Here is a 12448-nt window from a genome sequence, read left to right as displayed (position 1 = left end):
AGTGGTGCCCCGCAAGATGAAATTAATTCGTTCTGCGAGTTTTTTCGTTCTACGAGTTTTTTCATCTTGCGAAGCACCAATGTGTATTGACGGTTTCCCATAGGAATGCATTGGCGGTTTTTTTTAAAAAAAGGCGCAAGAGGGAAATTCGTCTTGTGAAGCAACTCAAAAAATGAAAAACCCTTTCGTCTAGCGAGTTTTTCATCTTGCGAGGCATTCGTCTTGTGGGGTACCACTGTATTCTTAAAAGGCTTGATAGAAGATAAAGGTCTTCAGTAGGTGCTGAAAGGGCTACTGAGATGGCACCTGTCTTAATATTTAATGGGAGGGAATTCCAAAGGGTGGTGCCAATAACACTAAAGGCCCAATATAAAGGGTAAACCTATCTTTCATGAATCCTGGTCCCAGGCGCTCTGGGACCTTATATACCCAAACTAAACCACCCAAATCAGCACCTTGAACTTATAATAATAGTACAACCCCTTCGGCCCTCCATTTGTGGCTGAACTCCCATCATCCTTGGCCATTGAACTATTATCCTTCCTCATACTCTGAACTTTGAAATTGTAACCACATACAGCAGAATGAGGCAGAAGAGTCTTTAAGGGGCAAAACTGAAGGTTACAATACAGTCATAGGGCTATTTGCATGCAGAGCAGATGCTATACCACTGAGCTACATACAACACTTATTTCAGAGGGAGCAAACTATTAGGGAAAATGAAAAGGAGATAAAAGCAGCAAAATGCAACAGAATTAAGGGAATATGGAATTCTAGTAAGTCACAAGGCTCAGGATGCTTAGCGAAAATCAAAGTAGAGATGGTGGTGATTTGGTATTTGAAGGAATAAGGGGAATTTGAACATGTACAAAGAGATAGAGAAGAGGAGACATTTTTGCAATAATGCTGAATGTTGTATTGGTATTCAGGATCTCTAGCAATGCACATAAAGGAAGATGGCCATGGAGGTTCTTGTTTGCTTATTGCACTGACATCCATCTTTACTCCAAGGAATTCAAGGTGTTATATGTAGTTCTCATCCTCCCCATTTTATCCTCCCCACAACCCTGTAAGGTAGGTTGACTAGCCCACAAGTAAATTTTCCTCAATTCCAAAATTGAAAATAGACTGAACTGAAATCTGCTTGTGACCTGGAAGTCCATCTTTTGAGCTTCTTCTCTGCTAATTAGCACAGTGTCACAGTCTGCTTTTATCTCTCTCAAGAGGTGCTCTGGTGTTTCCATTAATAACTGCCATTGCGATACACAGCAGTAGGAGATCTGGATTTGTGGAGAGTTTGTGGCACGATGATTTTTGCAGTAGTTGGGCAACGGGTTTGCGTTCATCTTTTCCGAATGATTTGGAGTACCAGAGCAGAGCAGCACTGGATGCGCTGGACTGTTGACTTGCCTTGGTAATGATCTGGATGAGAGCCAACAAACAGAAGCTCAATCCAGATAAGTCTGAGGCACTATTCGTGAGTGGTTCCCTAGGTCAGATTGCCTAGGTGAGGTTGCCTCATCTTGATGTGATTACTCTCCCTCTGAAGGAGCAGGTGAATAGTTGAGGGGTACTCCTGGATCCTTTGCTGCCACTTAAGGCTCAGGTGGCTTCAGTGGCGCAGAGCGCTTTCCATCATCTTTGGCTGGTGATGCAGCTGCGTCCCTATCTAGTCAAGGGATAGTTTTAACTACTGTTGCCTGTTCTTTGGTAATCTCTACAATGCATTATACATGGGTCTGTCTTTGAATACAATTTGGAAACATCAGCTGGTGCAGAATTCATTGGTTAGGTTGCTCACCAGTTTGAGCATATTACACTGATCTCAGCCCAACTGCACTGGCTGCCAGTTAGTGTCTGGTCCCAGTTCAGTGTTATAAAGCCTTAAATGGCCCAGGACCACAATACATCAAGGACTGCTTCTCCCCATAGGAACCAACCCAGATCCTGTGATCACCATCTGAGGCCCTTCTTCGTGTGCACCTTCCATGAGAAGTCTGGAAGGTGGCAAAATGATAACAAGCCTTTTCTGTGGTGGAATTCTCTCCCCAAGGTGGCTTGCCTGGTGCCTTTGTTACATATCTTTAGGCACCAGGCAAAAACGTTCCTCTATAACTAGACCTTTGGCTGATTAAGCATTCTATGACCTTTAAAGCTGGAGGAGGAAGACTATTGTTTTTGTTCATTTTTGGTTTTTATTTGTTTGTAGTCCTCATCGGGAGACTGACTCTTTCCTGCATTTTTGTCAGATCAGTAGAAAGGAAACGGCATTAATAGGCTGCAGATATGCTACAAATGTACTGTATTTTTCGCGTTATTAGACGCACCGGACGGTAGGACGCACCTAGTTTTTAGAGGGGGGATGCAAGAAAAAAAAGTATTCTTTAAAGGGAGCGCTGAGCAGAGCCTGTATGCATCCCAGACTCTGCTCAGTGCTCCCTTTCACGAGCTGTGTGGAGTGTGTGTGCGGGGCTTGCAGGCTTTCCCCTGGCTGTTGGGGGCTTTTCTGGGAGGTGCAAAAGCCGCCCGCAAAAGCCAGGGTCAGCCGCACAAAGCCTCCGCAGGGCAGCGGGAGGAAGGCTCCCCGTGCCCTGCGGAGGCTGCGCGCAGCTAAGCCATAAGCCAAGACAGCCAGCGGGATCGCAGTGCAGCTTAGCCACACAGTCTCTCCCGGGCAAGGGGAGCTTTCATCCCCTGCCCAGGAGAGGCTGTGCGTGGCTAAGGCTCCCCCAAGAGCTGCGCTCCCTTTAAAGAGCGCGCGGAGTGTGTGTGTGGCTCTTGGGGGCTTTTCCCCGAGGTGGGAGAAGGACTGCCCAAGAGCCGCACACACACTCCACGGCTCTTTATAGGGAGCGCTGAGCAGATCCTCCCGCCTGCATTTGCTCCATAAGACGCACACACTTCCCTCCTTACTTTTTAGGAGGGGAAAATGCGTCTTATAGAGCGAAAAATACGGTAAGTGCAGACTCCTAGATGGGTTGAATCACTATGCTTTGGGGGATTTAGCCAAAGCTCTTTTTCTTTACAGATTAGTGCATGCGAATTCTGCACATGAATAAGATTTGTGTTGTTATTTATTATTTCTATAGCACCATCTGTGCATGGTACTTCATAAAGAATAGTTTCAATAACACACACTTTGCGATCAGTTTCACATTACCAAATATAGAATGCAAACTAGTTTGGAATGGGATGGGTATAATTAGATAACTTCCATGATTTGACGAACTTCACAGTTTCTTGTTTTCTTGAGCGTTGACGAAAAGTACCAAAACTTTGCCTCCTTTTAGTTTTTTCTGTTAAATCAGCCTTTCAAAGGGATAAAAATAGAAAAAAGGTTGAGCACAAGGTTTATTGACCTGTAATTTTTTCTCCTCCTTGGTTTTATACCAACGTCCAAGGGGATGTCAGAATCTTTTCCCACTGTAATTATGTGAGCTAGTAAAGTTGTCAGCTTTTTGCACTCAAGTTGAGGCTTCCTTATTTTTATCTCAAGTTGAGAAAATCTCACACTACTTTCCTTTGACAGTGGTTGCATTTTTGCAACCTTAGTCAGCCTGTTTCACGAGGACCTCTCTGCAAAGCTGCACAAGTGTATACCATATTTTAGTTTGTGTCCACCACGTGAAATGCATTGCAGAAATGCATGCAACTTTTTAAAGGCTTTTTGCTGATAAGAGTGTTGGGGTTCTTTTGAGTAGCTTGATTTTATGGGCACTTTTCAATAAGGTTATGTAATGCTGAATTTGACCAAAAGTATGAGTCACCTCTGTGTTTCATACATAGCTTAAGGCTGCAATAAGCCCCACCCAAGGTCATAAGAGTGACCTTATTGGTGCTATTTGGTGACAGTCATCAGAAGCAAAAAAAGAAGCATGTTGGCCATCCTTGGTAGAGTATTGGTTCTTGGCATACTGATAGATCTCTGGTGATTTGAAGTAGATTGGCAAAGATGCCAGAATCCTGATAGAGTGGTACCTCGCAAGACGAATGCCTCGGAAGACGAAAAACTCGCAAGACGAAAGAGTTTTTCGTTTTCTGAGTTGCTTCGCAAGACGGATTTCCCTATGGGCTTGCTTGCAAGACGAAAACGTCTTGTGCCTTTTTTTAAAAACCACCAATGCATTCCTATGGGAAACCGTCAATACACAGTGGTGCTTCGCAAGACGAAAAAATTCACAAGACGAAAAAACTTGCAGAACGAATTAATTTCGTCTTGCGAGGCGCCACTGTACAGTGAAGGCAATAACAAAATGATCTGGAGGTATTCTACTTGTGCAACCTCACCCTGCAGAACATACAGTGGTACCTCGGGTTACAGATGCTTCAGGTTACACACTCCGCTAACCCTGAAATAGTGCTTCAGGTTAAGAACTTTGCTTCAGGATAAGAACAGAAATTGGGCTCCGGCGGCGTGGCGGCAGCAGCAGGAGGCCCCATTAGCTAAAATGGTGCTTCAGGTTAAGAACAGTTCCAGGTTAAGAACGGACCTCCGGAACGAATTAAGTACTTAACCCGAGGTACCACTGTTAATAGGTTGTTGACTCCCAAAAGGATACAGTCTGCATTTGTCCCTGTACTGTGGAATGTCCTTATCTCTGTCACACGTGAAGCAGTGACTACCAGTTGCTTCAGATGTCTTGCAAAGATCTTGCCTGTTTGCCCAGGCTTTCCCTGGCTCTTAAAACAGGACCCAGTTTGTGTGTATGAATCCCCTGAACTCTGTTTCATTTGCTTTTATATCTTTTCATACTGTTGCATTGGTTTTAGGTTGCATTTTTGTTTTAATGGATGTTGCTTTTACATTGCTTGCAGTGCACACCTGTTTAGATGCTGGTTGTTTTTGGAAAACACTAAATGTTTTAGAAATGCTTTTAAATAAAATGAATAAACTAAAATGACACTGACCCCACATTATATTACTGAAGTGAAGAGTGTTGGGATAACCAGGAGTGGATTTGTGTGGGGGAGCAATGCTGCCTCAATTCAAAAACAAAGTCCTGGCTTCAAAAGGATTTAGTTCTAAGTATGCCTTTTGCAGCTTTCTTCACTTGGTGGATCTTGAGTTTCCAGTTAAAAAACCCAAAGTAGACCCCACAAGCCTGACACCTGCCTGCTCCGACCTTAAAGCAGCTTCTTTGGGCGAATAGCACGTGGGCTCAGAACTATTCTGCAGGCCTTTGAAGGAGTTCAGCATTCTAGTTTCTTCAAATCAAATAGTTCAGCCACAAAACAAGAAGAGTGTAAAAACAATTTAAAACAGTTCCACTATTTTTTAAAAAAGCCTGTTCCAGAGCAGAACCAGATGGGGATAAAAGAACTCTGCTCATTAGGCTGGTTGGAAGAGGAAGGTTTTTCCAACAGATACTGAAAAGATAACAGAGATAACACCTATTATGTAGTATAAGAGCAGGTGCTGCCACACTAAAGGTCTAATTCCTATATCACCTGGAATTGACCTCCTTATAAGATGGTACCTGCAGGAAGTCCTTTCCTGCAGAGCACAAGGATTGGATGGGTCTGTAAAGGGTGAGACAGTCTTTCTGGTTCTAAGTTTATAGGGCTTTATAAACAAATACCTGCAGCTTGGTATTATCTGGGTCAGTATGGTGAACATGCTACAGCTGTGTTCCGACTCTGTATGCTTCTTCACTTCCATATTTGTCTGTTCTGTGTTGCCAACTGTAGGAACTAAGTTACATTTTGATTATTAGTATACCTTTTGGTTAAAGCCTTTGTTTATTTAAATGAATATCTGCACTTGTGGGGTGTGTGAGAGCAGCCTTTGCCTGCTTGCTAAATCTAATCTTCTGAAGACAACAGAATAAATGTATAAAAAGCCTGGAGGCTGATATTGAACAAATCAACAGAATACACAGCAGTCTCATGAAAGGCTGGTTCTGCTTTTGTGGAAAGTTAACTAGCATATTATTATTATTATTATTATTATTATTATTATTATTATTAATTTATATAACTGAACTTGGGGGGACCTTGCAATGAAGGTTGCACAATAGCTGAAGAAGAGCATCATTTGGCTTTGGCTGAAATGTGAAATTGCTTAACTCTGAACAGAAATACACATTTTATCCCTAAGATCAGCCTCTACAACAGAGGACTGGAAAGTAGCCAATGCAATTTTTAGAAAGAAATCAGAGAAATTTATATGCTGGTTAGTTTGAAATGGTAGAAAACACAATTTCTTAAAATCAAGTGTATAGAAGAACAAGTCTTGCTGAAGAAGAATCAGCATGGCTTCTGCAAAGGTAAGTTCAAACTCGCTATTTTGTGAGTGCTAATAGGCATATGGATGTGGTGTGATCACGTAGACGTATTTGGACTTTTGAAGAACTATTTGCAAAGCCTCTCACCAGAGGCTCATGAGTAAAGACAGCTGTCATGGGAGAAGAGAACCAGCCCTCTTATGGATTAAAAACTGCTAAAGAACTGACTGTTCTCCCAGTCAAGAGATAGAAGAAATGGGGTTCCTCAAGGCACTGTAATGCCGCCTTTGCTTGTTCATTTATGACTCAGTTGGGGCAAGCAGTAAGGTAACCGGGTTTGTGGGCAGTGTTAGAAACTGAGCTATAAAAGCTATTTGCCATATGGCCCCATAAAGCTGAAAATAATTTGCGTGTATTGCCAGCTCCAGCTAAGATCTGACCCGTGCCATAGCATGGCAACAAAAAAATGCTTCTGTGCACCAGCCAGCCAGATAGTGGAGGTGTCAGGCGCCATCCTAGCGCCCATGCTCCTTCACTTGGTCACAAGTGGTTGGTAGTCAGGTGCAAAATGCACCTGCTGCCTGGCTAATTTCGAACACTGTTTGCAGGTGGTTAAAAACAAAAAGGAATTGTGTGGACTCTTCAATGGGCTCTCTTGAAGTTGGATGGATGGGCAGAAAGGAGCACTAATGGGTTCTGAATGTCAGTGACTAACCAGAAAAACTTTTTGCTACCTCGGGATTGTGGATAGTTAAATGAAGACACTGACCCCAACGGCTATGAAAAGGCAAATTGCGTGCTAAGGATCATTGTGAAAGGCATGGAAAATAAAACTGCTAATAACATAGTGCCTTTATAGCAATCAATGCCGTGACCACGCTTTGAATACTGTGTGCATTTCTGATCACTCCATCTCAAAAAGAATATTGCAGATCTGGGAAAGGTCCAGAAAGGTTGCTGGAGAAATTCCCCCGCGAGAGCACAGTGTTTTGCATGCTTTAACTTAGGATAAAATGTGAGAAAGGGATGTTTATAAAATAATATACGCTGTGGAGAAAGTGAACAAAGAGATGCTTTTCACCTCGCTTTATAGTATGAGAATCTGAGCTCATCCACTAAAGCTGAATATTAGAAGTTTCAAAAAAAAAAAGAAAAGGAAATGAGTTCTTCGCTCAGTGCCTAGTTAAACTATGGAACTGACTTCCACAAGGCGGGAAGATGGCCACCAACATGAATGGCTTTAAGAGAATACAGTGGTGCCTCGCAAGACAAAAAGAATCCGTTCGTGAGTCTCTTCGTCTAGCGGTTTTTTCGTCTTGCGAAGCAACCCGATTAGCGGATTAGCGCTATTAGCGGTTTAGCGGCTATTAAAGGCTTAAGGGATTAGTGGATTAGCTGCTAAAAGGCTATTAGCAGCTTAGTGCCTTAGAAAAAGGGGGTGGGGAGCGAAAAAAAATCGCAGGAACTAGCAAGACATTTTCGTCTTGCGAAGCAAGCCCATAGCAAATTCGTTTTGCAAAGCACCTCCAAAACGGAAAACCCTTTCGTCTAGCAGGTTTTCTGTCTTGCGAGGCATTCGTCTTGCGGGGCACCACTGTATTAGACAATTCACGGAGGAGAAGGCTACCAGTGGCCGTGGACACAATGGCTATGTTCTCCCTTCACAGAATGCCTCTTGAGTAACAACAGCTGTGCATCGCAAATGGAGGGAGGATTGTTGCACTCTGGTCTTATTTGCAAGATGTGGTGACAGCCAAATTAGATAAATTAGTGGATGATAAGGCCATCTGTAGCTACTAGCCAGCTACCTCCAGGTTCAGAGGCACATGCCTTTAAACACCAGGTGCTGATAATTGCAAGAAAGGATATTGTTTTTGTTTTGTTTAGGTACTTTGGCTTTGTCATAAAAGGGATTGGACACGTTCCCAATGAGGAAAGGCTGAAGTATTTAGCTTGTGGGAGAGGCTAATAAAATTATACATGGTAGGAAGAAAGTGACTAGAGATACGATGTTTTCCTTTTCATAAGGCTGGCACTTGTAGCAGTGTTGGTCACTGAATAGAGGAGGGTGGCTGGATGTTCAGAACAGACCAAAACATGCACTGTGCTTCTATGCAATGCAAAAATAATTTGTGGGATTTGCTGGCCCATAGTGTGATGATGGTCAGTGCTTCAGATGGCTTTAAAGTGAAATTAGACAAATGGTATTGGCCATAATATCTAAATGGGGCCTCCATGTTCAGAAGCAGCATATTGTGGAATAACTTCCTGGGCAGGGAAAGGGCATCAATAGAAGAGCAGCTGTTATTGTTAAGGAGTTTACAAAACAATATTAAGGTCTTCAACCTGACCTGGTAGTGTAGGGGCAACCAGTTCAAACTTTTGAGCACTGGAGTTATGTGCTGATGGCAGCCTGTCGCTGTCCACAGTTTGGAGACTCCAAACCAGGCCGAAGGGTAGCCCCACATAGAGCACATTGCAGTAGTCGACTCTTGAGATTATCAAGTTCCTGCAGAGGCAGCCTTAAACTCTGGAACCTGACCTTTTAGCAAAACCCACCTGGGAAACGGGAAAAATGCTCTTTTTGCTCTTGATGCATCCTTTCTTCACTCTGCAGTTCAGGCAAATCTGTTTTTCAAAAAACGGTGTGCTAATGTGTAACCTTTGATGTTAAAAGGCCTTTACATGGTTTTCTACTTAAATTGTTCATCCACTGGAAGCAGAGTTCCTGCTCTGTTATAAGCAACAGAATCTTGACTTGCATGCTTTCCACCTCATCCCCAAATACCACAGAAGAAAATGCTTTTGGGCACACATCTTCAGAATGAGGTAGCCCTAATCAGCTGGCTGGCTGCTTTAATCTATATACAGTGGTACCTTGGGTTGCAGACTCTTCAGGTTACAGATGCTTCAGTTTACAGACTCCTCTAACCCAGAAATGGTACCTCAGGTTAAGAACTTTGCTTCAGGATGAGAACAGAAATCGCACAGCGGCAGCAGGAGGCCCCATTAGCTAAAGTGGTGCTTCAGGTTAAGAACAGTTTCAGGTTAAGAACGGACCTCCAGAACGAATTAAGTTCTTAACCTGAGGTACCACTGTATTTTAATAATAATTCTGTTGGTACCTAGCTGGTATTCCAAAAAGGCTCACCCCCCCCCACCCCGCCGCCCTGTACTGACAAGAGTTGAAGGCTTATTTTCATTATGTAACCATTAAAAAAGAAGCCCTTCTTGCAAGATTTGCAAGAGCCCCCCTCCTTGGTTTCCAAGGAAACAAGCTGGAAATGCTTGAGCTAGGTGTAGATATAATCATCAGATGTGCCAGTTTCTTATGGCATCCAAATATATTTAATATGATATTTTAGGGTTGAAAAAGGAGAGTGCTAGTTTTGTTGTGGTCCTTGTCAGCAGGACCTATGAGGTTTAACATAAGAGGGGCTCTACTGGATTAAACCAAAGGCCCACCAAGCCCACATGTCACAGTGACCCACAAGCAGGACCTGAGTGTAACAGCTCTGACCCCAATTGCTATTCCCAGCACCTGTCACTTAGTGCTTCTGACAGCGGAGGCAGAACATTAGCCATCTTGGCTAGTAGACCTCCATGAATTTGTCTAACCCTCCCTTAAAGTCACCCAGTTCAGTGACCATCACTATATCAAGTGGGAAGATTTAGGCAGGCGGACTATGTGTTTTGCCCAAGAGAAAGCATATGTCGAGATCCTGAATTTGGAAGTAGATGAACCTTCCCAGGAGAGGTGGCTTCATAAGACCCAAATGACTGCCCCAAGGCCTTTGCATTACGAACAGGATAAACAAGCTTCTTTCGGAGAAATAAGAGGCCCCACAAAGTGCACATTTTTAATACCGTTATGGTTGACCTTCCAGCAAAGTACAAGATCTGAAGATACCTGGTAAAGGTTTATAGCCTTGGCCTTGACATTTTCCTCTGATCAGGAGTGTGCTGTGAGATGAACGGCTTTCAGAAAGAGGAGCCAGCTTTAGTGTAGGATACTTGGGGTCACTTGGAGGATGCAGAGTAGCTGCCTCTGGCCAGGACTGAATTTTGCTCTTTTGGTTAGTTTTGCCTTTAGAAAACGAAATGAAAATTGAGCAATGGTTGCCCTGGCTTGAAATGACGAGGAAGCAGGGCCCAAGGTGCTTAGCCCAGTCTTGACACATGTGCTTCAATTTTAAGCATCTAGTTCAGGGGTCAGCAAGCTTTTTCAGCAGGGGGCCACTCCACTGTCCCTCAGACTTTGTGGGGGGCCGGACTATATTTTGAAAAAGAACGAATTCCTATGCCCCACAAATAACCCAGAGATGCATTTTAAATAAAAGGACACATTCTACTCATGTAAAAACACGCTGATTCCCGGACCGTCCGCGGGCCGGATTGAGAAGGCAATTGGGCCAGATCTGGCCCCCGGGCCTTAGTTTGCCTACCCATGATTTAGATTGAGTACAGAAATATTCTCATAGTGTTACTAACTCCCTGCTTGCGTGCATCTGGCATGCGCATCACCATCAATGTGCACTGTTTTTGGCCCTGGAAGGGGGTGGTATGGTGTTTATGTGCACGCTGCTGAATGCAATCCCTGTGCAAATGGGAGTTGCCTGTATCCCGTAGTGCAGGCTTCCTCAACCTCGGTCCTCCAGATGTTTGTGGCCTACAACTCCCACGATCCCTAGCTAGCAGGACCAGTATTCAGGGATGATGGGAATTGTAGTCTCAAAACATCTGGAGGGCCGAGGTTGAGGAAGCCTGCCCTAGTGTGTCTTTGCATTGCATACTGATGATCTTCCCCACCAGCACCTGAAATGTTTTGTTACCTAATAGGAGAAACGAGTAGTAGACAGAAAGGAGCAGAACTTAAACAAGTATTGGATGGATATTTCTGATTGCCCAGTAGAACTTGGAAGAGGCAAAGGGATGAGTGGGGCAAGTTGCATTTTAGAGAATTGATCACAGTAAAACGCTTTGATTCTTAATTCTCCTGTGGTTTCCTTCTTTGCTCATGTGAGTAGCGCCATTGATTCTAAACAGCTACTCATGTAAACTGGAAAGATGTCTAGCATTTTACTGTGGGAATTGTTTTGTGTGCGCGCGCATGTGCATTATCTTTTGACACTCGGGTTCCTTGATTTGCTTATTGGCATTCTGAGAAGGCATGTGGAATACGAATTAGAAATGAAGGAGTAATCGTATTGTGAAATCCCCTCCTCTGTTATAAAGATGGTTGCTAGCAGCAATAGCTCAATTAACAAATCATAGGCTGGATCTTTATTTAGCAGTTCTTTTTGTGCTTCTGTACATTGCACGTGTGTGTCCCTCTAAATATGAACATGAATTGGCTTGGGATGGGTTTCTAGGCAGTGTGTGAAAGATTCCACGTTTAGGGTTAACACGGGAACCTCTCACTATCTGCATTTTGAAATGTTTGTATCAGTTGGAACATTCTTTAATGGCATCTGATGAAACTTGTGGCCTAGGGTTTCAAACGTTTTCTTCTAATGGATGTGCATTCTTTTGAACACAAGTTCTTGCACTCATTCTGCTTGGAGATGCATGGCTTCTTTTTGTTGCCTTCTGCCTGTCACAAGTAGGGAAGCTGAATCCTGCATTTTTATATGCCTGAACAACTCACCTTGATAGGGGCTGTGGATGTAACAAGGCGAGGTTGGCTGAATCCCTGAGTCTTTCTGAGCTTAATGGCACTTCCTTCTGCTTACGTTTCATTAAAGCTCTGAAATGGCTGAAGATCAGCTTCTACTGAGCATGCTCTGTTGTGGAAACTGCACCCATAGAGGGAGATGGAATTGTGAACGAAGGAATTAGAGGCCTGGAAGGAGATTTCGCAGCTTTCTCCAGACAGAGAGGTAGGGGTTATCTGGCAGCTTCATTCTCTTGCCAAGGGGGCTTCAGCTGACTATGGGGCTCTTAATTGCTTCTTTTGAAGAAGCTGGAATCGGTTTTGAAAGCAGCACAGCCAAGCAGTTGACACGAGATGGCTTCAGACTGCTTCCTGCTGATATATGTGTGTGTGGAGGACTTGAACACAAATATATGTAGTTTGGCTGGCCTGTTCAACCAGCGCAGAGCAAGGACCTGCTTTTCCAGTGTGTTGGAGCGTGGGCTGGTAACCAGGAGAGGGAAAGAACTGGCAGAGATGGCTTATGATGTGTTTCTGAGCTGGGCCTCTACATCTCACATGGGAAGCCTTC

General features: G+C 43.7%; 1 protein-coding gene across 15 annotated transcripts in view; it reads left to right on the top strand.

The window, feature by feature from the left end:
• EHMT1 (euchromatic histone lysine methyltransferase 1) overlaps positions 1–12448 on the top strand; it is a 139541-nt gene that overhangs the window by 27008 nt on the left and 100085 nt on the right. The window contains exon 1 of one of the 15 annotated variants that reach the window (XM_083422866.1): positions 12036–12103. The exons of 12 other annotated variants lie outside the window; for them this stretch is intronic. The gene's annotated coding sequence lies outside the window, so the exon portion shown is untranslated. Of the gene's footprint in view, positions 1–12035; positions 12104–12448 lie in introns of those variants that run through there. 2 more of the 15 variants (XM_083422877.1, XM_083422870.1) reach the window with 2 other exon arrangements.

This window comes from Podarcis tiliguerta (assembly GCF_965153285.1).
Source record: "Podarcis tiliguerta genome assembly, chromosome: Z".
Taxonomy (NCBI): Eukaryota; Metazoa; Chordata; class Lepidosauria; order Squamata; family Lacertidae; genus Podarcis; species Podarcis tiliguerta.
This window is presented reverse-complemented; position numbering and strand designations above follow the sequence as displayed.